This window comes from Gracilinanus agilis, chromosome X (genome assembly GCF_016433145.1).
Source record: "Gracilinanus agilis isolate LMUSP501 chromosome X, AgileGrace, whole genome shotgun sequence".
NCBI classification, from domain to species: domain Eukaryota; kingdom Metazoa; phylum Chordata; class Mammalia; order Didelphimorphia; family Didelphidae; genus Gracilinanus; species Gracilinanus agilis.
The window spans coordinates 64212855-64217778 of NC_058136.1; positions in this window are offsets into that span (position 1 = coordinate 64212855).

Here is a 4924-nt window from a genome sequence, read left to right on the forward strand (position 1 = left end):
CCCCCCCCCCCCCCGCTCCATATCCAATAAGGGGCCGGGTAAGCCCCTCGGTGTCCACTTCTGGCCTTCCGTCTCCTAAGAAGGCCCGACTCATTCAGTCCAACGAGGCTTTTTTTTTTTTTTTTTTTTTTTTTTTTGCTGAATTGAATTCCCCCAGGCCAGCCGTCGGAATGATTTCCCTTCTCCAGCCCCGGAAAGCTGGGAAAGGAAGGAAGCAGCAGGCTTGAGGCACTGGCCGGCTAGCTTCTCACGTAATCCCCCAGCACGGGACTGGGATTTGAGGGGTCAGAGAAGGCCTCCCCCTCCCCTGGTATCTCTCCCGCTTCGGCTCGTCCCTTTCGGTGCCTTTGGCCTCCAGTGGAACACAAACACATAAGCTATTGTTAGTCACTAACACTGTGGTGTGAATTTGATTCTCCAATTGTTTTCCACGCTGGCCCCCGGCCAAGAACCAGCAGGCCTGGATCTGGGAACTGGAAGATTTGCGGGGGGAGGGGCCACAGACCAGACCAGAGCACAGACACCGCGTGACAGGCCAGCCAAGTCTGGGTAGGGCCCCCGAGTGTGTGTGTGGGAAACTGAGGCAAGGTGCCCCAAAGGAGAGCAGAGGGAAGCCAAAGCCCAAGTCAGGCGCTTTCTGCATCCTTTCAACCCGGGCACCAGCCTTGCAGTCCGGCTGTCTGGCTGATCCCGGCTGAGTTAATGAGGGTAGCAAGGTCTAGTAAAAGAAGTTTACAGTCCAGTATAAAAAGCTTCACAGGCTTTGTCTTGAAAAAAGCCTTTTGAAAAGCTCCACCAAGCTGCTGAGAGTGGCTTGGAACTTTCCGTCCCAAGGAAATCATTAACCTTCCCCATTTCTGAGGCCGAGATGCAATCAGTTTATTAAATGCCCAAATTAAAGGGAGACAAAGCCGGAGTTGGAGCTCTCCACTGTAATTCCCTTCAGGAGCTCTGCGTCTGAGATATCTGAACCAGACTTGGTCGGCTGGGCTTCGGAGCCTCTCCGGGCTACCAGCTGTCCGCCCACTTCCCCCTCCTTTGAAGGGCCAGAGGTCTCCTCTCTGCAGACACGCAGGGAACCTTTGGAAGCGAGGGTCCTGCGGCTGGGAGGAAGGCTCCAGCCCAGCTAATCCTCCGCCCAAAGGGCTTCCTTTGTTATGTTGCTCCAATTCTGGCCAGACCCAGAAAGCCCAGATCAGATGGAAGGTGCCTCCCCAGATAGCTATCGTGGGGGGCTGCCCTTTCTGCTGCAGACTTTCTAACCCCCTGCTCTGTGTACTCATTAGCCAAGGGACGCCTGGCAGCCCCATTAAGGATTCTTCAGCCTCCCAGTTGGTGTCGGCTGGGCAAGAGAGAACCATGGGTTTTGCCTGCGCTGACTCTGTCCTTCCTAAAGTGCTTAGTATGGCTCCTGGGACATAGTGGGTACTTAATCAATATTTACTGAATGGGTGAATCAATGTTGTTTTTCAAACCCTTCCCTTCTCTCTTAGAATTCATAACTGTGTGTGGGGGCAAAGTGACTTGCCCAGGGTCACACAGCCAGGAAGTGTCTGAGGCCAGTTTGAACTCATTACCTCTTGTTTCTGGGCCTGGCTATCCATCCACTGAGCCACCCAGCTGCCCCTCTCTCCCCAGTGAAAGAGTGAGTGAATGTTTAAAATATCCGTTGAGAGCTACAACAAACACGTCTTTTGCAAGTGGCCACATATGCTGTGGGTATTTGGGGGGGAGCGAGTGGGGGGAGGGGCCTTGGCCAACCTTACTCCCCTTTGGGACTCTGGGGAGGATCTACCATGGAGGGTGAGGACACGCCCCCTGGCACATCTTTGAGAAGTGATGGGCGATGCCACAAAGATAAGTTGCTTTTGGGCTCCCCTCCTGGGGGACAGAAGGTGTGGGAGGAACCCCTCTTTCATGATGGCCTTTTCAAGGGAGCCCACAGACAGCCTCCCCCTCTCCCACCAGCCCTTTTCCCTTACAGTAGCACTAGGACTTGAATGGGATCTTGGCCTTGAGGGAGCCTAGTGCTAGGCACATAGCCTGCACCTGATCCGTGATTGCTGGCTGACTGGCCACAGAGTGGGGAGCCACGGGGCCACTTGCTCCAGAGATGGCCTCCGAGAGACAATGGTGGCTGGGCTGGTGGAGTATTGAACACCCTCTCAACCAGCCCTGTAGCAGCTGGGGAGAGGATTTCCTGGGTGGTGTGAGAGCAGGGCCCGGTCTTGTGACAAGAGAAGGAATTTCCTACATAGTATTTGCCACAAGAGTTGCCTCTCCAGTAACCCCCAGGCTCAAGAGTTTGGGGAGCTGCCATTTTCTGGAAAGGAGCAAAAGAAACCAGCCGGGACTTGGGCCCTCAGAGCTGGAGAAGCAGCAAGGGTGGAAAGCCCTGGGGGGAGAGGGGAGGGGAGAAAGGGCCCCAGATCTGCTTTCCCTTTGATGGCAATGTCCAGGTCCAGGTGCTCTCTGTCTCCCAAGCTCTGGGCTATCTCCTTTCTGAGGGAAATGGATCCAAACCAGAGGGTGATGTTATGAGAATGAGGACTTTGAGCCCTGGTGGAAAGTGAGAGCCGCCCGAGAGCCAGAGGATCATGGCAGCCATCCTAGATTTCAGAACTGACAGGACCCTGAAAGCCATGTAAGCCAACCTCCTCATTTTACATAGGAGGAAACCAAGGCTCTGGCAAGTGAAGAGACTTGTCCAAGGCCACACTAGGATCTAAGAACTAGAGCTGGAGGGGACCCCCTCCCTCATTTGACTTGATTTTTTAAGCCCTCACCTTCCATCTTAGAAGCTGTTCTGTGTATTGGTTCCAAGACAGAAGAGCGGTAAGGGCTAGGCAGTTGGGGGGAGGAGGAAGTGACTTGTCCAGGGTCACCCAGCTAGGAAGGAAGCGTCTGAGGCCAGACTGGAACCCAGGACTTCCCATCTCTGGGCCCGGCTGCCTCATTTTACAGAAGAGAACTGAGAACCTCTGGCTGAGGTTGGATGAGAAGTTACTTGCCCAGTAAGCATCTAAGGTGGGATTTGAACTCAGGTCTTCCTCATTCAAAATCCAGTGCTTTATTCAAGACATCTTACAAATCCTCAAGAGAAGAAAATGGCAATTGCGAGCCCTCTGCGCATTTTCTACCAGAATCACAGCCTCGGGCGAGCCTTTGGCATTTTATGCATTTCTCGGGCTGTGTCTGTAATAAAGGCGATCTTGAACTTAATGCATGTCATTGGACCCTTTGCCTCACATCTGGGAAGACCCAGGCAGCAGCTGTAGTCACCGATCCTCCCAGAGTACCCTTTGGGTGGAGGCTTAATGAGCCAAAGAATTAGTGGATGGTGGGGGGAGGGAGGAGAGCCCTTGCGATTAATTGGAGCCAGGCAGCCCCGGCACCTGGTAGGCTGACTGTGCCCCGGTGCCCTCTGTTTACCCAAAGGATGAAGCAAGAGAGAGGGTTGGCTTCGCCCGCAGTCTGGGGCCTGGGGTTCCCGGGAAAGGCTCCTACTGCTGCCTGTGTGAACTTGTACGAAAAGTTTAAAGAACTTTAGTCTCCTCGGAGGGCCGCGGGCCAGGTGATAGCTAAGGTCCCGGGAGCTCGGGAGCTCGGACCCGCCTCCCCCGCTCCGTCACTTCTCCCTCCCTCAGACGCCCTGGGATTTGCTGGTTCGCGTGTTTACACCCAGGGCCTGGTTCTCAGGGGCTTCTTGGATCAGCAGATCTCCCAAGCAGGGTTTGCTGGGGCACTTGGCTGTGATTTTTCTGACTGCGGCGGGGGGAGTCCCTCCATCCCGGCAGATCGCAGACCACCCCCGGCGGACTTCGGACTTGAGCCCTAGAAAACCGTCTGAAGTGCAGGACGTGATTAGCCCAGGACCACACTGCTGCGAAGCGCCCGAGGCTGGATTCGAATCCGGGGCTTCCAGCCACACTAGCCACCGGGCCAGGCTGACTGGCACATAACAGCCCATTAGGTGATGTTTGCCTCGGAGCACTTCTAGCGTCCTTTCCGCCAGGGGCCCCCAAATGGGTAACGAGGAGCGGACGGACCAACAGGCCTGCAGCCCAGGGTTTGAAGAGGCGGCGGCTTCTCCTGCAGGTCACCCTCAAGAGCCCGGGCCCAGCCCCGCTTGGTGTCCGGCCCACCGAAACCACAAAGTTAGCTGAAGGCCCGATTCAGCTGGCTCGGCTGCCCGCGGGGGAGCGAAAGGGGAACAAAAGCATTTATTTACTGTTTTTTCCTAAGGGCAAAAACAGAATGTTCAGCATTTCGGGGGCGGGGCTTCGAGGGCTGCCGGCCCCGCCCATCTGGGCCCAATCGAGGACGAGACCGCGGAGGGGTCAGCCCCGAGGCTCGGCCAACTTGCCTCTGACCCTGGCCCGTGGGGCCCGAGGAATCTTCTCTGGGGGCTAGTTTCCCATCAGCCCGCCTCCGGGCCTGGGGAGGGGGGGGCTCTTTGCTCACTGCAGAGCTGGCCACGGCGAATGGGCAGCTCCGAGCATAGCCGCAAAGGGTCTTGGGATCTTAGGTAGCCGGACACCATAGGAGCGGACGAGGCTCAAAGCCGTCCGCGGAAAGTGAGGTTACACATCCCAGCCTTCCAGGCGACGGCTCGGACCTCCGGGGACCTAAGAAACCGGATTTACTACCGCAGTAACCCTGGGCCTGGGAATCTCGGGCGGGGGGCTGGGAGCAGAGGGGGAGCCCGCCGAGTATTTACATTCTGAGACTAAGCGCCCAGCATCGTTTGAGGGCTGCCCATCGGCCGTGGGATCCGCCTAGAGGAAGCCCAGCCCTAGTCGCTGCTAGCATTCCTATAGCCCTTTCATGGCAACAACCAGAACTAAGGCAAGGGGCAGGTAAGGGCCGCCAGCCCCCGTGGGAGATTAGAGGCTCTTCTTCTTCTTATTATTATTACTACAGC